General features: G+C 43.2%; 1 protein-coding gene across 2 annotated transcripts in view; it reads right to left on the bottom strand.

Moving 5' to 3' along the window:
- Positions 1–22,714, bottom strand: part of HIVEP2 (human immunodeficiency virus type I enhancer binding protein 2) — a 103,316-nt gene that overhangs the window by 65,095 nt on the left and 15,507 nt on the right. Inside the window, exon 2 of one of the 2 annotated variants that reach the window (XM_026039183.1) lies at positions 11,048–11,109. The exons of the other annotated variant lie outside the window; for it this stretch is intronic. The gene's annotated coding sequence lies outside the window, so the exon portion shown is untranslated. The remainder of the gene's footprint in view (positions 1–11,047; positions 11,110–22,714) is intronic. 2 annotated transcript variants of the gene reach the window in all.

Here is a 22,714-nt window from a genome sequence, read left to right on the forward strand (position 1 = left end):
AGCSAGTAGAGCCTCTTCTCAATTCATGCCTGTCAGTGTGCAAAAGGCAAGTGCCAGCTCGCACTGATATCCTAGCAGTAAATGCCAGAAAGAGGCCTTATAGCTACTTTAAAGAGCCTGCCAAGGAGCAAAACCTGAATTCTGAGGCTCTTTCCCATTATAGTGGAGTATCTTGAAGCCACGGTTGCCCCAGGAACTAGGCAGACAGGCTGGTTTTAAGCCATTTAATGCTGCTTTAGTACTGCTTCAGGTAAAATTTGGGCCCTTGAAACCTTTAGATTTGATTCTTCATTAGGGCTTCTGCTTAAAAAGCTAATAAAACCAGGAAAGTAGTAATAGGCCACACTAACATTAGAAAGTCCAACTGAGGAAAAACTGCCCTAGGATAGAAGCCAAGAAAGAGCATGTGACCTAAAAACACTTTTAGATAACACAGTCAACATGCTAGACAGCAAAAATGTTTCTGTCAGGAAAACATAATGTCACTGCTAAGGAAAAAGAAAAGGCACAACAAACAACAGTGGTCATTCTGAAACTCAGATACAAYTAAAGTAGTAGAAAGGACATAACTTAGCAAAAAGAGAGGAAAATAAAATACCCTACASAATTCTGTATCTCCAAAGAAATATTCAAATTCCCGCTTCAGTGTTTGTAGAGATTAATATTACAGATTCAAATTGACATTACAGATTCTAATTCAAGAAGTTAGAAGAGATGTATTAACATTCAATTATATACCAAATTGTTTCATACTGTTTCAGAACCTTTGTGATCTCTAGAAACCATTTAAATGATAAAAGAACAAGTATTTCAAGAAAACAAACGATTATTTTATCACGATAAGAACAAAAAGCAATCAACTAAACTCACAAAAAGAATAAAAGAATTTGGAACATGGTCGGTGAGGTGGATTATAAACTGGCTGAACTGCCAAGCTCAGAGAGTTGTGATCAGTGGCACAAATTTTATCTCAGAGCAAGTCACTAGCAGGTCACAGAATCACAGAATCACAGAATATTTAAGGTTGGAAGGGACCTCTACAGATCATCTAGTCCAACCTTCCTGCTCAAGCAGGCACACCTWSAGCATGTGGCACAGGGTGGCATCCAGGCGGGTTTTGAAGACCTCCAGAGGAGGAGACTCCACAACCTTCCTGGGCAGYGTGTTCCACTGCTCTGTCACCCATGCTGGGGCCAACACACCTTTGCTAATGAAGCTTAATAGAGATTAMCATCTTCATTGATGATGACTGACATCTTTGTTAAAGACCTGGATAGGGCCAAATGCACATTGAGCAGGTTTGCAAACAACACGAAACCAGGAGGAGCGGCTGATGTACTACATGGTTACGCTGCCATTCAGAGGGACTATGACAGGCAAAGAAATGGGCAGAGAGGAACTTACTGAGGGTAAAAAAAAGGGGAAGTGAAGAGTCTGTCACCTCGGGAAGAACAGCCCCCTACACTATAGGGTTGGAAGAGCCCCCTACACCATAGGGTTGTAGGCCCTAACCGACGAGGGGGCCACCTGCTGGAGAGCAGTTTGTCAGGGGAGGCCTGGGAGATCCTGGTGGACAAGGTGACCATGAGCTACAAGCCCTTGCAACAACGAAGGCCAGTGGTATCCGGGTCTGCATTGAGCAGAGTGCTGCCAGCAGGTTGAGGGAGCTGATCCTTCCCCGCTGCTCAGCCCTGGTGAGACCTCTGAAGTCCTAGGCAAGAAAGTCATGGACCTAACGCAGCAAGTCCAGTGGAGAGCTGCAAAGATGATTATGGGACTGAAGCATGTCACAGGAAAAAGTTACAGAATTTGAGTTCTAAGTGAAAATATTTTCCAGTTATGGGTGGTTTGCGATACATTAGGCTTCTTTTATAACAGTGACTCTTCCCTCACCCTTCAATTGCACTTATTTTAAAAGACAGCTTATTTTTGTACAATAACCTATCATGAAAGAAATCATAGCCACACATATCCAGTGCCTTGGGACACTAAAAATTTCCACTGGCTCCAGTAACAGCTGAGTAAGTTTATCGCACTGTTACATAGTAGTGTATGCATACAGGCATACACACACATAGCATACACATGCATTGCCTTAATGCTCTCTAGGTTCTCCAAACACTTCCCTGAGACTATCTCTGTGACCTATGGTTTTAGAGAGAAATATGTAGTTGGCACAGTCACAGGGAYACAGAATATTTCTCATTTTTCTTATTTGCTGTGAGACATAAGCCACTAAAATGTTATGGATTTTCCAAGAAAACAAACTGCTTTAAGAATAGCCAAAATATTTCCGTTTTAATGCAGATTAGAAAGGATTATTTGTAAGTACTTTTGAATTTTTTAATAATTCTCTGCTATTTTCTATCTGCTATAACACAGAAAGTTAAATTGATAGTATTTATAATTTATATGTCCTTCTACTTAGTGCAGGTAGCTTTTTAGTCAATAGGACTGTAATAACTCACATGCTGTCTGAAAGAATGAGTCAACTTGACAAGAGTCGTACTGGAAGAGAACAAAATTTAGAGAAACATTTGGGTTGGAAGCAGGCTCTAAATGGGTCATCCTAAATCATCTACAATAGATGTGTATCTAATCTAGCCATGACTAACTCCACACCCTCCCATAGCAGTTTGCTCCACTGACCTAAATGTTGTGTAGTAGTAACCCCTTTCCAATATCAAATGGGTTAGCAAAATATTCCCCACTGCAGCCTAACTGCAGTATTTCCCCCACACAACATGAGAAAATTCTTGCCCTGTTCCATCCAACTCTTCTGCATGTATATGCACAGTTAGACCTCTAAGTTACTCTTCCTCCAGACTAAGTCTACCTAGAATTCTTACCTCAGGTATTCTTTCATCCTGCAGTTGGGCCTTTTCATCTCGTCAACGAGCCATGTGAATTGGGGCTACCTTTTGGCTCTTGCTCTAGTGAGGTGAAGAGGATTGGAAATGTTTACATCAGCTCTCAGTGGAATTTATCTAAGGGTCTTCAAATTGCAAATATGTCATTACATATCTCTGCTTTACAGTGGCATCTGTTCTCTCAGATTTAATACTGATCTCCCAAGATACTCCTTTAGAAAATTACACATACAAAATCAATACACATACTAATGAGACACCTGCAATTTAATATTACTCTTCTTCAGGATGTACTCCTGTAATTCCAGGGAACATCAACCCAGCTTGAATACAGAGTTTCATCTCCTTAGCTAAACGTATGTCTGCAATGCAGCCATCATCTAGATAGGTTTTACTAGAAGTGAAGCCACATCAGCCTAAATTCTCTGAAGGTTGTCGAGTCCACACTAAGTTCCAGGTTGCCTCAGCTACATCAGTAGCAGGCCTAAAGTTACCTAATTGAAAAGCTACTTCTGAGAAGGCTAATTGGGCTGCCACCACTGCAGGGGCACTGACACACACACACATACCTTGATTGTTAAATAACGTCCTTTGCCTCATACATATTAATGACTAGGACACCCCTGTGAGGCTGACAAATGTTCTGCTCCTGCAGCAAATGAGGGAGAGAGGCACAGAGAAAATCAGTAGCCTGCTCAGCCTTCCCAAGAGAGTCGCTGACTATCCTGTCTGGAGCCACACGCTGTGATTGTGTGTGCAGGGCTCGTGCTACAAAACACTCATCGATTAAACTCTGCCAAGGTGCAACTCAGRCCTCTGCCAGGCTCCCCTGCTCTGAGAGCTTTCTGAGCAACCTATAAATACAGATTCCAGTGTTCAAAACCCACATCCGCGACACAGCACCTGTCACAGCTGGAATGCACGAAGATTAGCAATTCTTTTTCACAGGAATGGGTTAAAATATTGTATTTTTTCAGTGCAATTAAGTAGAATTTGGGACTGCAAATCAATTCTTTACCTTTCTACACAAAAGAAAGATCCATTTTAACAATGAACATACACACAGCTAACGAAACAGATGAAGAAGGTCCTGTCATAAAAGAAGATTTTTTGCTGTTGTGACAAAGAAACTGGCAGAGGTATCCACATGGCTCACTCCACAGTTGCTTCAAATATCTGCAACATAGTACTCACCCTGGGTGTTTCCAGACTCAATAAGAGGAATATTTTTTCCTGTTTCAACAAACAGCAAGCTACAGCTTGCACAGGACACCCCTGTTGGGGCTGCCTTGCCTGTTGCGAGCGCAAGAAGCTGAAAACTTGCCTAACAGTGGCACACAGGAGCAATTCCTGTATTAAAGACTGATGCAAACAGACAAGCGTTAAGTCTCCAATATGCAACTCAGAAGACCAGTTTAATGACCATAAAATGAATTATATAACCCAACTTGTATTATGTTGTCTGAGAGAGTACTTGGGCCAAAATCATTTATGTATATTTAATACACATCTTTTTTTCTTTCCAAACAAGTTACATTCCCTATATAATGCTGTTATAGTGTTAACCTGAAGCAGTGATGACAACAATTTTGGTAGTTATGGGATTATTATGAATGCTGAAACCAAGAGTTGTCAATAACATGGTTTACTCCATTTATGGTAAAATATTATCTTTGCTATAAATGGAATCTCAATTACACCTTCTGAAATAGTAGCAAAACTATTGATTTTATTTGATTAAGAGTCCAAATCAGAGGTCTCCCTCCAGCAAGTTATTTAGGCTGAAGTCTAATCAAATGAGTAGAACATTGAGACGGTTTGCTTCAAAATAAACCAATGCTTACATCATTSCTCGAAACAGCAACCCTGAGCAAAACAAGTCATTAATATTATACAGTACCACAGTGCTTGTAGACTAATATATTCAATATATTTGCACTGAATTGTCTTCATTTTTCATGCTATTTTTCTTTTTTCTTTATTTGTTGACAGTTTAGTTCAGCCTGCTCAATACTGTGAGAAGAAACAGCCTYCAGCAGCGATTTACACCCCAATGACACAACCTCCATTTTCTGAAAGAGCCAGTCAACTGGTCCTACAATTTTCAAATAACTTAGGCCTAGCTTTTAGATGTCRCATTAGGTCGTAATTCTGCATTGTTATTTTTTTTTAAAGCAAACTAGCTAAAGAAAAAATTCTAAATTTAAGGCTTCTGCTCCCCATTCTCTTCATCAGATGTAGCAACACACAAACGAAACACAGTAAGATTGCGCTGGTGTTTCACAGGCTCGCTAGTATAATGCACTTCTACTTCTTATTAGTTACAGCATACATCTCAATATCTTTTAAAGCCTCATCTTGCCCTCATTTTGGGTGTAGGAAGTCAGACGGTTGCAAGGCTCAGCTCCTGCTACCCGCTGGCTTTAGCTGCATGACTCTCCTTTATCGGGAGGTGTAAGGATGCAAAAAGYGAGCCAGCATCCAGCCCTCGCCTCCATGCCCCCAGGTGCCCTCCTTTCCCACTGCCKCCCAGAGCCTCCTTCTCGGCTGCTCCTGCCTCTGCTCTGCCCCCTTTGCTGCCCGCAAGCCCCTTTTCCCAGGGCAGCCGCGTGASTTGGACACGCGGCCCACCCCAAACCATAAATCTAAATGTATCTTCCTATTCTGCTCACATATTTATAGGGCCCTGCACAGGGACGTATTATTCTTTTAAAAATATTACAGGAAAATGCTGCAAGTGATCGTCATAAAAAAAAAATCCATCATAATTTCATTAAAAATTAACAAAAAGAAAGCATTAGTGTTGTATTACTAACTAGGGGTGGTGTCTCATATTATTAAATTGAGAAGGGCAGCAATGGAAAGCCTTTTTAGATTGGTGTTTCCACTCTTTCCTCTTCTGCTTGGTTCAAAAGCCCTGCATAATTAATACTGCAGTACTTAATAAATGCTTATGAACCCGCTACCTCTCTGCTCTTTCCGTTTAATTAGGTGATTGACTTCAGGCATACTATAAATTATAATGACAATTTAATTACTTTTTTAATGTGCACACTTAAAAGATTTATAAACAGCAGCAGAATGCTACAGCACACTGAAAACTAGGAAAACTGTGAAATGAAGCACAGCACAAAGTAATGCAACCTGAGGTACCTTCCTAGCACCCGAGCACCTACAGGGATTGAGTCACGCGCAATGTCCAATGCCTCGTGCAATCACACACAATTCTGTAGTGCTCACCTCATCATGACTAAACATTCCTTTTAATTTTTTTCTTCCAGCACTCAAGCAATCACCAGGTTTCATGGCAATAACCTAGAAATGTTTCCAAGGAAAAGTCAGGCAAACGGACTTTAAGTATAAGTGTTTGTAAAAATAAAATGTGCTTTCCCTTCTTTTCATTAAATCCTAAGACTTCATCATAATACGGTCAACACTGGAATTTGCAAGGGGGGATATCTGCAATATTCCATGTGGCACAGACAAACTGTCAAAGACCACAGATTTCACGATCTCATGCACAGACTTTTCCTGATTATGAGGCAGAAATGTGTATGTACCTCATATCTCAAATACTGCAGCAATCACTTTTATGATATTGTTCCTATGTAATCTAGGCCTCAAACCCTGTCGCGTACATGAATTAGAACTAAATCCACAAAGCTATTACGATTAAATGCATATAAAGATATAGCAAATCAAATAAGAATCAGAGTCATTTCTTCACTTCAAATCAGTGTTTAGAAAAGTAGCAACGATAAACTAAAAATGAACTTTTTACATTTTAGATCATTCAAAATACTGAGTTAAACTATCCAAAAGTTCATATGTTTCCTATGCCCAGTTGGTCACTGAAAAGAAGGAAAACTATCGATATTTCCTGCAAATTACCTGTCACCAACATTGGGCGGGGGGGGGAAAAAAAAGGATGACAGCATTTGTTTTAAATCACACCGTATGATATATTGGTGAAACTTTCTCATGTAAAAAAGTCATTAAAATTTGGGCTAGAGGAGACACTTTCCCATCTGGGAGCTGAATCTGGTTTGGTGTGACTATTCCTGTCTGTTAATTTAGCAGTACAAAGTATAACTGTGCATTCTTGGCATACTTACTGGAGATGCTGAAATCTCTATAAGCAGAACTGCTTTAAGAAGAAGAATTAAAGGGGGAAAAAAAAAAGACTGGTCAACTCACAGTGTGGTGGAAAAAGAAAATGATGGGCAAACCAGTGTTTTAAGGACCTTTGGTAAAAAGTATAAAATGGTCAAAAGGGGAATAAAACTAAATACACATCCAAGGCACAGGGTTATGATAATTCTCCGGTTTTCTTTTCTAAAACAGGAAAACAAAAATACCCAAGTGTCTCATTCATCCTCGGGGAAGCTGTGCAGAAGGAAGCAGCTCCCGGCCGCTTCCCAGCGCCACTGTCCGCCCAGCTGGCAGAGCTCCGGGCCGGGAAAGGTCCCTGGAAAAGAGCGGCTGCCCCCTGAGCGCGGCCCGCCGCGCGGCACCAGAAGCCGCTTTGTCTGCGGCTTCCGCTTCCCGAGCGGCGCACGAGGGAAGGCTGCACAACGGGGCCGCTCCGGAGCCAGCGCCGCATCCAGCCTCCCGCGCTGCCGCTCACGGATGATGGGTCAAGAGGGCACCAGACTTTGGGTGCACAGCCCTTAAATACTTCATCACGGATGGCGGGAGGCCACGCACTGCAATAGCACGGCGAGCGCTTCCTTTCGCTGGAGCGCGGGCGGATTCCTTCCTCCCGGCCGGCTAAATCTGAAGCCTGCGGTTCGCGACTCTGGGCATGTGCGAGCCCCATATTCATAAAAGATTCGCTGGGTTTCTATTCCTGAGACCGGCCCACTGTAAACATTCTCACAGGAATGGAAACCCATCGCTATCTGGGCCCAAATCATAGCACTCGCAAATAGACAGGCCTAGGGAGTAATCATTTTTAAGGACAGTAGAAGAATACAAATTTCACTTCTTCTCTGAATTTGAAACTAAATGATAAGAATTGCCACAYTTTTTAGAATATGTAAAACTGATCAAAACTTTACACATTGAAGGGCTTCTTGAAAAAAACTAAAGATTTGACAGAAAAGTTCCACAATACCATAAATTCTGTCCACACTTTTGATAAAAGCTTAAAAAGATTTCATCTGAAAAAGCAAGATACTTGAATACTAACATTTTAATCGTTTTGATGTACTACCCAATGACTTTTAATATGAGACATGAGATGTGTTGAAATACTTTGACACTATCAAAATATCTTTATGTAAATGAAATAACATTTAAAATGTTCTGAAACATGTCTTATTGAAGGGGAATTTTGAAGGCTTATTTCCAATTTAGAACAAAACCCAAGTATTTCAGAATCTTCTGCGGTTTCTTACTATGAACATTTGTTTTCTTTTCCTCTCCAGCTGTTTCTCTGTATTGTTTATCCACCTAAATATGTTTAAAAAATTATCTAAATGCTCTGAGTTCAACAATAAAACTTAATGCTCTGACCGGACAGAAGACRGCGGCCCCATATTTTGTTTCTAAAGGCGCAGGAAACCAGAACGGATCTCCACAGAAACTCCCAACTTAACCGTGACAATTTCAGCTCTCCTTACCAGCCGGTGAGAGTTTTGGAAAACCACAAAGCTGCTGAAAAACCCCTGAACTAATGACAATCACACCTCTAATCAGGGAGCAACGGCTTAACAGCATCTCATACCAGAGCTTAACTTTCCAGCTGTGGAGACTTTACCAGTTTGGAAGCACAGCGAAGCGTTCAATGCTATAAATGAAAGAGACTGGTCCATTTGTGGGAGACAAGCTTAAACAGTGAGTTTATTTCCTTTTGATGCAGCACTTCTAGAGACAATTGGATCACCGATGTCTCGGTGAACACATGGAGCAGGAGCTCATTTTCTCCTCGGCGCAGGCCCTATGGGAGCTGCCGTGGTGCCAGAGGGCCCCGGGGCACCGCGGCGGGGAGCATCGCTGGCACTGCCGCATGCCCCATCAACCCTCTCCCCCGGGGGCCCAGGGATGTGTCATGTTCAGGCTGTGTCTGAGGCAGGAAGGGATGAGGTTTGCAATGGTCTTCCACTCCGGAGCCAAATGCTCTCGACAGCTTGGGACCGGCCGCGCCAAGATCCTGCTGCCCTCTCCTCCCTCTGTAAAAGCATCTCTTCACATSAAGGAGTTGACCTGGGTTTTCTGCTAACGCCATAAACACAGCAAGGCAAAGAGCTGTGCTGTTACACCGAGCTTTGGAAGCAACATGGAAAATGTGCACCCTTCATCCAGCACTCTTACAGGTGCTCTGGGTGCTTCTGGCTGTCCCATTGGGAAGATGAGACAAATAAGTAGTTTCCTTCCAAAAGCCCTCACAGCACGTTACACTGCAGCACGGGTTCCACAAAATTTCAGTCAATGACACATTAAAAATTCCAACATAGATTGGGTTAAAGCAGAACTTAAATGTTTCAAAAGTGAGCAAACTAAATAGAGTGAACTAAACATATTTGGAAGATGGAGATCTCAGGGTGAAGGTATCTCATATTAGTCATAGCTGAATCTAACAGACTACAAGCAGGCTTGTCAATCTGTATTTCCAATTCAACAAAGTGTAAGTTCCAGAAAAATAAATTACCATATTAYCAATTAATGCTATTAATGGGTCTAATGTCATAATGTGCCTACTAAATAGTGTCTTAAGTAGTAAAAGCCTTTGTGCAGGTTGTATTACCCAGAAATCAAACCTGCAAATAAGTAACTTCCCCAATGGGGACTTTCATTCCCTTTCAAGAGTATGAAGCCAAGGCTAGAAGTAAATAGTGTCATATTTTTAATTTTCCATTTCCTTATGAACTGAGAAATGCTTGAGAAGCCACAGAGGAGCCACATTTTGCATCTCATGTTCCTGCTGGAGCCCCCGGCAGCTCGCGGCCCCGCGCTCCCTTCCCATAGCTTCACGCGGGTCGGCTGAAGCTGACGGCCGGGCGAGGCAGACCCCGGGAGCCACATGGGACTGCAGTCTATTTCTACTACGTATTTCTGAATAGACACAAAATAGGTAGGTGCTGGCACGCATAAATTCATGTTTTATTGATATATGCTGGTGCCTACAGAGAGGGTAATTTATTCAAAATGTCTTTTAAGGGAAAACACCAGTTTAAAGTAAAAGAAAAAACCTCAAAGGGAGAAATTGCAGTCCTGACGTTTCTTGCCACAGCAAACGCAGGATGATGATGGGGAGAAGCAGAAGGCAGAAGTCCGCTGGGTTTATCTCACAAAGCCAAAAGGAAAATCACTGTAAATAACAGCAGAGCCTGAGGGTCAGCATTTCCAACCCACTACCAGAAATGGATCCCAGGAGTGGGACCTCGGAGCAGGAGTCAGCAAGAAACGCGGAGCACGGAAACCCTGCAGAGCCACCACCGAGTTACACTTGCGCAGGGCAAGCACAGCCGCGTACAAGGGGCCCAGTTTCTCATGGAGCAGCTTGTAATGACAAAGGCTATCAAAATTACAAGGATTACAAGCTGCAAGTTACAAAATTACAAGCTTTGCTACTTGCAGTTCATGTGCCTACAAATGTTCGGTTTCACTTCTCACGGTTATTCAAATCAGCGCGGCCTCCTGGGCCTGCAAACATGGGCWACAAGTCCCACTCAGAGGAGGATTTATTAAAAGACTGCTGCTGCATCCGCCCATGACRAAATGCTGAAATAAAAAAGTAATGAAACATACTAAACGCTTCTGAACCCCATATGATATTTGGCCTGGATGTATTTGACTTCCACTGTATACAGTGGGTGTATTTGACTTCCACTGACTCCCCTATCACATGTGACTACCTGTCAAAAACGGTATCTATAAAACTGCACAAGAGGATAGGGAGGGTTGCAGAGAAAAAGTCTCCATGAGAGTCACCTATTCCATTAACCAGATGCTGAAAATTAAAAGAACCACTCCAAATGATAACTGCATGCAAAAAAAWACCGCTTGCTTCAACAGAAGGGCAAAAGAACATATTTTTAAGTATTGATCAGTTAGAGTATGTGTTGTAGAATATTTCTCAATCTGTCCACAGCTCTTAAATAACCCTGTGTATGAGCTCAGGCGAATGGTTTGCATTTTCTATGGTTTTGCAGAATAACAATAATAATACTCACCTCCCAGAATAGAGGCTTCATCAATGTTTCTAACTCACTCTGAGCTTCTTAAGTAGACAGTCCTGCAAAAGTGCAGAGCATCATTATTTAGATTTAATTTCCTTTTTTTTTTCTTTTTTTTTTAATAATCTTTTCTATTTCTTGGTGGTTACCACTTAAGGCTAGCTGCAGATCCAAAACCAATGTGTCTACCTGGGGGCTACTCTCAAGCTCCTGCCCTTGCACATGCGTTCATACATATTCAGACATATTCCAAAACACAAACCACACGTCTATGAATAGGCCAGCAAAAAACAGGCGCGGAAAGCCAAGCGACACGCATCTAAATTTGAACCCAGAACAAACAAAAAAGCGGGTATTTTTAAGGAGCTCATCTGTTCCCAGCCACCCGGGCTCACTGCAACATGCAGCACGTGGCTCTCGGAGGCACGGCGGGATCTTCCGGCTCCCTGCCATTACCCGGGAGAACCCCGGGAAGCGGCTGGGAGGCGAAACAGGACCGGCCTCGCGCAGCTCCTGGACGAGGGCACAGCGCACACGGCACCCGTGGGCAGCAGCGCGGGTGCTGGAAGCCGGAATAACCTTCTCCTAGCGCCAGCAGCTGGGGAAATCATTCCTAACCCGGYGACTGCAGAGCTTAGGGACAAGTCAAATGGTTAATTATTCACCGTGCGCTCAGCAATTAATCTCTGTTTCAGGCCAAATCCTTGCACGCCCGTAATAACATGGAGACCTCCAGCGAAGGAAACAACAGCATGAGCTTTGGATCTACTTCTGCAAAGCRATTCATTTTTCCATAAACAGTTACTATTAAGCAAGGACAAAGCAACAAACCAGGCAGCCATCTGTGTAAACCAATTTAATAGGACGGTGATCTCATAAAACATTTCAAACTCAGGCTCTTCGTTTAACTTGTGCCACCCCTTCCTGGCCYGGCAGGTTCCGGGTCCCAGCGGATAACGCGGTGCTTCCACTTTAGGGCAAGATGGGACTTGAAGGCCCCAGTGATTTTCAACCTGTGAGAAGAATGTGTCAATGAAAATACCTCGGCATATATGGAAGCAGGACATGCTCCCGGCAGCCCGCACACCGCGGAGGGAGTCGCCACAAGGTCTGCGCTGCCGCGGCCGCCTTACGGCGGATCTCACAAGAGGCACGAGGTCAAGCGAGAGCAGAGATCCGGGCCACGGCCCGCAAGTCGCTGCGGCTGAGAGGAAGGTTCCTCCCCACGAGCCGGGGAGAAGCCAGGACAGCCCGGCCTGCAGCCGCTCCGTGAGGGAAGGCAGGCCTGGCATCCCCGCAGGCCGCACGGAGCACAGCCGGCCTACGCACACGCGGGACAGCAGCGCTGGCCACGGAGCCTCCTGCCTCCTCGGGCCTGAGTCTAGGGAAGCTTCAGGCAAAGCACAGGAAAAAATGCAAGAAAAACACCTGCCAACAGGGGCAGACAATAAACACTCAAGGCCGTGTCCTGCAGCACATCCCTGGCAAAACTGCCATTTATTCCAGTTATTGAAGTCACRGAGAATGCTACAGAAAAATCAAGAGCAACATATAGCCATAGCAATGTTAATAATACAAAGACACAAAATGACAAAACTGGAATATATGAACTAGCTTGCACGACACATGGACTACAAGCATTTCAGCAGGAAAGTAACTCCAAAAATTGTATATTCACTTTAAACTTCCAAGCACCAGAACAACACAACAGCATACTACTATATTTAAGTTTATTTATAGGAGGAAGGGCTTACTTCTTGGTTATATAAAGATGACATTTCTAATCTGTGCAGTGCAAAGACAGGGTAAAAATTACCTCCCACAACACCCAGCCTTGTTACATTGGTTCTTTATCTCTCCAGTGTGCATTTCCCAACACTCATTGCTTTAGTTTCCCTTCCTAAATGCCTGATATATGTGTGCCTAATAGCTGAGCATATTTGCGTTAAAATAATAAGGTAAGGAGGAGCAGGTAAGCTGTCCTTTTGACTCACCRTGTAATTGTGCGAGTGTTTGTGCAGCAGCAACCCATCATACACATAAAGTGGCATTTCTCTAATTGGCATTTGCTGAATGTAATAGCTGTCTTTGCAAACACAGTGGCTCTTTTATTGGCAACCTCTTTAATTATCTCACTGTTGTTAACACGGAATCTCCTTCTATCATTAGAGAAGAACCAACTGCTCTTCACCATAGCTGCAGTAATACTCTGTATTTCACATCATTATGTGGCAGTGAATATGCTTAAGGATTAGCCTTAGAAGACAGAATAGTGTTAACAGCTTCCTTGGGAATCTTTTTTTTTCCTTTTTTACAGAAAAGGGAACAATATTGACCTTTGAGTCAATGTTTCAGTGCCTTTTTGATGTGTTCCAGAACGAAAGTTCAAGTTGTATCTCATTTCAGTTTGTCACATTTGGTTGTGTGCAAAACTGAGCAAAGAAACTTGAAAGCAAAAGGGATGGTGATGCTTTCCTTTGACTTCAGTTTTGCTGTGTCGACTGATGTTGACACTTGCACTGTAATTTTTTTGTTTTTCTTCTGTTTTTCTCTGTACTTGGTCACTGCTCTAAGGGCCCCAAAGGCATCAGGTTCCTCCCAGCTATCTCTAGCAGCTCTGCAAGTAGTTAAAAGCAAATGCAACTTAACAATGAAGTGCCCACATTTTCAGACCAGGCATGGAGATTGTGTGCAAGGAATGCACACTACTTTATATCATACCTCTGACTTTCCATTCCTATTTCATAAGCATCTTTCTATCAGTTTTTATAAGGAGGGAAAATGGAAAAGGAAATTCCTGGAAGAGATTAGAATTGTCAAACAAGCTTTTGATATCTTTTAAACAGCTGAAGCAGTATTTTTTTGGCGACACTGTCAAAAGTCTATGAGAGCTTCCTGGCTGCAGTGGAAGAAACAGCACATTTAGTTCAACTACAAGCTGTACCTTTTAAGTAATCCATATTAAAACAGACTTATTATCCATTTTGCTGTTAATATATGTTTTTGACTTGCAATTTCAGTGATACTTTTTGTTAGACCTTGCATTCTCAAGAAAGAACCACCACTTAAAGCTAACGTTTTAATAAACTCTCGTTTATATTACAGTCAGACGAGAGCAAACAAAATAAAGTAACAAATGACATTTTTATAGGACGTCAAGAAAAAGATTCATGTGTCTGCATATTTTAGTTACAGTATGGTAGGCATGATTATTATTTCCTGTATGCTAAATTTGTAGCTTTAAAGAACTGGAAGAAAGCTACTCTGGGAATAGTGCATGGATATCAATCAGGCCTCTGAAGAGCGCATAGATAAAAATACCATACAATTTTAATGCAAAACTCCCATTAAGTACTATGGGAATTTTAGAATGCAACAATGGAGAGATTTCACCATGGTTGGGAAAACTTTGGGAAAAAAAAAGATGTCTGGATTCTTTAAAATACTTTCACGTTGCATTTCTGTAAAGGCATCGCTTTGTAGCGGTAAGTTGCAAAAATTTTCAGGGAGTGGATAGAAGGTTTGCAACAGGACAGATATATGGAGCATATTCTAGAGTTTTCTCAAGATCGCTTTTGAGTTACCCAAAATCATCAGCTCATTTGGTTTCACTCAAGAGATCAAACCTTTATCACAATGTTTTTTGGGTTTTTTTTTTTTTTGTTTGTTTGTTTGACTGTTTTTCCCTGGTATTTAAACTAATGTTCCCTTTTCTCATTTCTCCCTTTTTATTCATACCTCTTTGAGACCCCTTTTGGGTGATCATGGCTTTCCACACTGTGATACCTAATCTAATAGCCATCAAGGTAGGAAAGGCTAAATTGAACAGACCAACTGTTTCAGGGGGAGCCTCGCTCCCTCTGTAGTCGGTGACAAAACTGCAGCAGAATCCGAATTGAGTTCTTGGTCAAGACTCAAAGGTCTGACAAAAACACCAATGTGCTCATTGAAGGAAAGGGTATTTTCCATGAGCATGTCACCCTGGGCTTTATAGAGGATAGAGATCTCCTCAGAAATCTACTCAACGATTCCTGTTTTCTTTACCTAACATGAAGCTCTGATCAGATCATTTGATAAGGGTTCACACTTCATGGTATGGAGCTCTGTGCTGCCAGGCATCCTGACGTTTTCAAGGCCTCCCTGCAAGGCCACTTCTCTCTTGCCTCTTCTACATCTTGTCTCCAAGCCAATCTGATTTCCTCTCAAAGGGCTGTGACCTGCCTCTAGATTTCTAACTGGATTGGAGGAAAATCTCTTCCCTGACTCTCCTTGGGATTCTTTTAACCTGAAATAACCCTGTCTCTTACAGACTCCTCTCTCAGGATTCACATACTGCTTGGATCTGAAAATAGGCATCTTGTAGGAACTGCTTATGGCTGTTACCAGATGGACAGAGATTCTGTTCTGAATCACTGGCAGTACACAATTTGTGGAGCTATTTGAGATCCTACATGAAAAAATGCTCACTTTGTGGCACTGAAGAAAAATACAGCCAAGACAAAAATCCCTGCAGGAATGAATTACTGCGCCACATGCATATGGGAAACAAAGCAGGAGAGGAAACGACTGAGCCACAGTTTATAGGAGATGCTGCCAGAAGGGGGGTACCTTTTAGCCTAAGTCACAGTATACAGACTTGACCTGCATTATCTTCATTCCTTCTTCTTCCCTATGTTCATACTAATCGACAGATTGCTTTCAAACTAATTCTATTCCAGGGCCACATTTACATAACTACTAAATTACTGATAGTCTGGGCTCTCTCTTATTGTCTCACACTGTCATCTTTTGCAAGAAGCAGCACTGAGAAGATGAGCAAAGGTCTCTGCACCACAGCCACCATGCACATGGCACACCTATAGACCTATAGTGCACCTGGAGTGGTACCTGAGCCTGTTCGTGTACACTAGCGTACACACCAAACACGAAAAACAACAAAAGGATGGAAAATTCATTCACCTTACCAACTGGACACAAAAGATGAAAATATTGCAGAAATAAAATGGCAGGTAATTCCTTTTTTCATTCTTCCGACTTCTCTTTATGCTGTATTTTCCTAATATTATTTCACTGGATTGCTTTTCTTCCATTTTGCTTATTACACTGATTATTATGTGTTTACAAGTAACTCTATATTTCCCTGTGGCAAAATAATGCCTAAGTGAGGTAACAGCTAACTCGTATTTCCTCCCTGATACCTGAAAAATCGAAGAACCAAAAGCGAAACAAGTCAAGCAAAATACCCAAGCTCCTCCTCAAAGAAGCTGACCAAAACTGGGGTTTCCTGTTACCAAGGAATTGGCTCAGTGATTTCAATGGGACTTTAGGTAGACACAAAGATCATCCCAATTGATCAAGTATGTATGACCATAATAAGAAGATTTTGAACTAAGACCATCAAAAGATACTGTGTTCCTTGAAGCACTGAAATCACAGCTTGGCCACATATTTCAGAATACTTTTACAAGGCACGTCTGGCTCGCTGCAGCAACACATCTCTATTGGAGTTCATATTTTGGTCACAGCACTGTTTGCTCCTTATGGCCCCTCATCACACAAAATAGGGGGTTGGAAGAAAGAGTGATGGCCAAGGTGAGCTTTGTATCATCTTTGCTCCTCTTCTCCTCCTGTGGTACCTGTTTACTCTCAGGAGTATGTAAACACAGTAAATACTTTGCTTGAAACAGTACAAAACTATAAAAGTACTGATTTATTAGTACAAAACTATAAAAGTATAGTAGTAGTTAGTACAAAAGTATAAAAGTACAAAACTATAAAAGTACTGATTTATTAGTACAAAACTATAAAAGTACTGATTTATTGGCAGTGCAGTATGACCATCAAAAACCATCAGATGGTTTTTGACCATCCAACAATCTAGCCATTGTACACAGCATGCAGACCCAGATATAACTAACAGGAGAGATGTGAAAGGTATTTAATCCTCAACTTCCACTAACAGATTCAAAAAGGCTCAGACTGAAGCCCCGATATTAGTGTGTGAGATTCCATCTCTCTTCTCCTCTCCAAAGCCTGGCAATTATAAACCCGTGCCCACAGTGGGCAACAAGTCGCCCACTGAAACACCAACACTTCAGCGAGGCAGGGAGAGGTTTGCCCATGGAGTTACTACAAGGTACAGCAGAACATACTTTGACTTTGCCTGAATCTGCAGTATTGCCTCCTCTGGACAGCTCAGTATTTTATCTGCTGAGACAAAATACCTGGCTAGCTGATATCCAGTGTGACTGAGAAGACTTGGAAAGTGGCTACCGAACTGACAGAGGCTCTGGGAAACGAGGCTCTTGCCTCCACAGTTGCCTTCCCTCAGTTAAAGCCGTGCAGGCAGAGCTTGGGGCCTGCACTTAGTCACTTAAGGCCACAGGGCCCTGGCACAGGGACACGGGCAGCCGCCCGGCCGGGACCAGGACCTCGGTCACCGCTTGTTCCCCAAGGGGCTTGTTCCCCTCTCCACAGCACACGGGGAGCTGCCCACACGCTGCCATGCACCAGCCTGGGCTGCATCCCTGAGCCTTGCCCGGGGCTGCGCACCGCAAACGGAAAGGCCATTTGCTAATACCTTCTCCTAGCAAAGCCCTGTGGAGCCCGCCTGGAAAACTGGTGGTGCTGGGCTTTTGTGCAACCACTGCAAACCAAAGCTACCCTAAAATATTATCACTGCCTTAATACACAATTCCCCTGAAAAGGGGGAGAAAAGGACAATACTGAGTTCAACATTAGCCCAAAGATACTAATGTGTAGCTGACCATGATGATTCCTAGAAAGCTGTGGCAAATAGCATGTATAGCAGCGTCAAGCAATTATCCAGCTTTACATTTTCTAAGCATAGCACCCCAGGAGAATTCAGTGAATTTCACTGCAAATGACTCAAGACTCATCAAGCTTTTTGTGCTTAACCTTTTACAGATTTTGAATTATATAACCAGTTTGTCATGAATCCCAAAGTCCTACTGAAGAGACTGCAAAAAAATTACATAGAAACAAATAAAAAAAAAAAAAAAGGAGTACACTCGTAAATCACACTTCAGTGAAAACCTTTTCAATCCCTGCTTTCAACTGCCACTTCTCTTCTTACTATTTCCACTGAATGCAATGCTTGACCAATACTCAGCTAGTCAGAAAGGAGGTTAGGTAACCCGATTCAGATCAGTGTTTATGTTGTACCAAGCATCTGTCTGCAAGGGATGGAAAGATATATATGCCCTTATTGCCACAGAGTGAGGGCATCCATGCTGCAACAGCACAGGCACCGCTACCGAAGGCAGCTTTATAAACGTGCTGTGCCAGAAAGCACAGACTTCAGTTAACAAACTCCTACAGGAAGTCTGGTTTCATTCATTAATTAAGACCTTTGGGCTAGTACATTTGGAGGAGGAGATGGACCGGGAGGTGAAAACGAAGCCCTTATTTCTCCCCCGAAAGTTTCCAAGTCTCAAAATCCTGCACAAAACCCACCTTGTTTTCACCTGAGTGAAAAGCAGTATCAGGCATTAACACCAGAGTGAGACTTTGAAACCACAGACTATGCAGAGAGAGAGAGAGAGAGAGAGAGAGAGAGAGAGAGGGCCACCTGCCAACAGGAAGAAGTGGTGAGGAGGAATTTTGATCCAGCTGCTGCTCTCCTCCCTCAGCCAAATACTGTTGTGTGATGCACAGCATGGGGGACTTCTCTTCAGTCAGCAACCTGCAAAGTTCTCRTCAAGCCCTTCCTGGGTTCCTTATAGCAGCACTCACCCTGGCATCCACGCCTGGCTCCTTCATTCCCTGGTTGCCAGGAGAAGGACTCGAGAGACTTCCGAGCTTGGGTTCACAAAGAGCTGATCTTGTATTTTCTATCACAGCTGTATCAAAGGGATGGAGCCCRGAAGAGACAGCAAGAACGGAAGAAAAGGAAGAAATGAAAAGGTGCCTCACGGCTGGGCTGACTCAAGGCGCTAAGCTGATCACAGATAACACTCACAAAAATCTCGTATTTGCAGTGCAACCTCATTTCACGTGTCAGATTTGGGCAGAAAGGCAGAGTGGAAGGAGAAAAGGGCATGATCTATTATCTATCTGCATTCCTTATTTGCAAAATAGGCAGTACTTAACTTCAGGAAATGAACTGTGGCCACATGCTCAGTGGGTCACTGTGGCAGGTGCAACTTAACCTTAAGACCACATAGCCTACTGCACCTTCGGATTTAACCCGGATAGCATCTGGATTAAACATTCCAATAAATCCTCTAAATGAGCTCTCCGCTCATGCTTAAGCAAAAAAAGAAGGGTTAAAAAAAACCCCGGCGCGCTGCAAGCTGAAATTCCGCAGCACTTCCCTCGAAACAGCTGCAAACGGCACGTATCCCTGGAGCACAACAAGCCTGATGGAGCGCCGCATGGATCGGCTCGTGGAAGGCACCTGAACGCCGGGGCTGCAGCGAGGCGTGCGCGGGAGCCACACGGAGCAAGCGAGGGAGCGAGCGCATCCCGCCCGGAGCGAGCGCATCCCGCCYGGAGCGAGGGAGCGCATCCCGCACAGCCGCCCGCCTGGCGCCGCGGAAACGCGCCGGATTCACCGCCCCCCGGGAACGAGGAACCCCCCTCTCGGCGCTGCCGACCGCAGCCCCCCACGCGAGCGGCCCGCGGCTACCTGCGTTCATCAGCGCGGCAATCCCGCATCTGCCRTCACGCGGGGGATTCGCCCGCTCGGAAATTCCTCCTGTCCATCGCTGGAGGTCACGGATAAAAGCGACGCGGCGGCCGCGACTCCCATCAATCATAAGTCACTCGCTGGTAGGATGTATGGTAGGAGACCTACTGATGTAAGCTAGTCACCAGAGAAAATACCCACTGATGACGCATATCCAGGCACAAAAATAGTTACAGGGCCCCCAAAGGGATTATTCAACAGCCTACATTTAGATATTCTTGCAAGAGACCCGCAGTCAATTTGCTGCTATTAGATGGCTGGGGAATGCTGGAGTTTAAGTTTCCTCAGCAGACATAACCACAAATAGCTGGTTTAAATAAGCTACTGCAATTACAAGCTGTTTTGTAAATTTTAACACTGCATTATAGGGATTAAGCCTAAACAGAACCACTGGCTATAAAATGCTGTTTACCCTTCGCTTTTACTGTTTACCAGTTCTTCCAGCATATTTACCAATTCATTCAGTGTACTAGCCAGCAATGAAGGAAACAATTCTAAAATAATTCAGAAATATTCAAGTAAGACCTCTTGTGCTACCTAAAAGCAAGATTTCCTTTACATAAAAATATCCATACATGAAGCGGAGTGCAGTTTTTCTCCTGATGCTTCAACATTTTCCGAGTCATATTTGTAAAATATTTCAGCTTAATTTTTCCCCCTCTTTGGTATTTGCCTCTCTTCTGCTCAAAACCAGCTGCATAATTAATCTTGGTCACATAAATCAAAACCTCATATTGGCAAATTATGTACTACTTGCAGAGCTATGTGCCTGCTTTGAGCAGGGGAGCAGAATGACGACCTCCACAGATCCCTTCTACCCTAAACCGTGCTATGATTCAAAGTATCTCAGTACCTGGATGTTTTTATSATTAATACCTAGTTAAAAATGCTCTAAATTAACAAATAAACTGATACCACAGGTTCAATATCCTGCCCTCTTTGATACTTCTTCATACTCTCCCCCTAACTTATTAGGATATAACAGAGCCTACCAAGACTGTTGACAGCAAAATACTGACAACATTTGTGGCTACATTAAAAACTTTATATAATTTTTAAGTGACTTTAACACCCAAGTCACTTTCTCAGAAATCATTTTGATGCTTAGGAATCTAAAAATTAATGACCAATACTGTACATTCAGAATCTAAGTACAGTAAAGTACTCTAGACCAGTCTGACGCCTACTTCATTGACATACTTTTGAAGAGCATTGCTTAGCCAAACAAACACTCAAGTTTTTATACCTTTTACCCTGCAGAGCAGGAGAAAGAAATGTCCCAGACTACTGACTCCCGCCTCACTTTCTTTATCTATGATAAGATTACTAAAAATAGCACTGCAAATTATTTTTAGCAGAGCTGTTTCACAAAGCCCTCATGTTTCTCTCCTGTGCATGCATATGCTGGCAGGCCACATGGCCTAATTTAACAGCCCTAAGAAGAAATCTTCATTGGTGCCCTCTAGCTGATTATCCCAGCCAGTTTGCCACAGAAGCAAAGGGTCTCTCTCCTTTCTCCTCCTGGCATTCCTGTGCCTTGTGTTGGTGCCCCCTCACTGCAACACCCGGGAATAAGGCAATTCACTTCCTACAGAAAACGTGGGAGGCGAAACATTCAAATCCTCTCGTGCTCTCTATTGTGGGAGCTCTCACAATAACAGAAGTGTCATGAAGAATAGGAGGTGCAAATCAGCAAGTTACCACGTCACTAAGAACCTGCCAAACATCTAAATATACCTTTTAGCAAGTTGGCTAATTCGACAGGAAAATGCAACCTGCAATGTTCACACGAAACGCACCAAGTCTCTCACCTGTTAAGAAGTGGTTACTATAATTCTCTCCTTTGTCAAAGGTTTTAAATAGCTTGTATGAGAAACCCATATATTACATTTTGCCATCTATTCTGAAGTTAACCTCAGGTTAATGTCATGGACTAAACAGTTTCAAAACTTATAGTTTAGGATCTCAGTCTTGTTTTTACCCAGCTCTGAGAAACAGGCGCAAGTTTACGGCTTCTTTTACACTGCCATCCATTGAAGAGGCACATCCTCTATTCCTGCATACCGCGTTCCCATCCCCTTTTGCTCCAACCCTTCTCCGAGGACAGTTCATCAGGCTCAGTTCAGGCGCGTGCCCACATCACCCGATCTGGTTATAGTTCCAACAGGGACATTCCTTGGAGCAGTGCTCTGTCTTCTGGTCATGAGCTGGAGGCAGGGACACTAACGTGTCCCAGGCTCCTGTCACATTATGCTAGGGGAAGCAAGCAAGGTCTATGCGCTGAAGCAGAGATTCCCTGGTTATAGGGAAGTCCGGCGTGGTATCTGACCCATATGAAGAGCTGTGACTTCTCAGGACTGCAGGCCCTGCAGGAGAAGCAGCTTCATCCCACCAGTGGCCTCAGGTTGGCAGGGCAGCTCCTTGGCACCTTTGCCAGGTCCAAAGTGATCCATAGGCCACCGGCCATCAGAGGACCGAAGCAGTGGGGAAACTTTGTGGAAAGCAGAGTGGAAGCAGTGTGGAAACTCTGTGTTAAAGGGTCTTCTCTTCCTACTTACTCAAATGTAATGTCAAACTGAGCTGGCGTCAGTTTTCTGTCTCTGCTAAAGCCGCTGTCTAGGTCCATATCAACCATTAAGCCTAGAAAGAAGATCAGGAGCTGAAGTTCAACAAAAATACTGCACAACTGACTAATTTGGGGGGTTATATTCATAACTGTTAAAATGCCTGTTTATACCTGCATAAAGAAAAGGAAAGCTGCAGCAAACATTCTTTTACTTCTGTGTCTGGACAGGAACTTTAACATAATGAACAGTTGAAAGGTTGGGAAACACAAGGTTGCTCCTGCAACATGCAACACTACTTGGAAAGCTGATTTCCCACACGCTTTTTGTCTGCTGAAATAAAGAATGGAATAATCATACTGGCATGTCATTTTGGAAAGATTCAGGCTT

This window comes from Nothoprocta perdicaria, unplaced genomic scaffold, assembly GCF_003342845.1.
Source record: "Nothoprocta perdicaria isolate Ctin4 unplaced genomic scaffold, notPer1 scaffold_221, whole genome shotgun sequence".
NCBI classification, from domain to species: domain Eukaryota; kingdom Metazoa; phylum Chordata; class Aves; order Tinamiformes; family Tinamidae; genus Nothoprocta; species Nothoprocta perdicaria.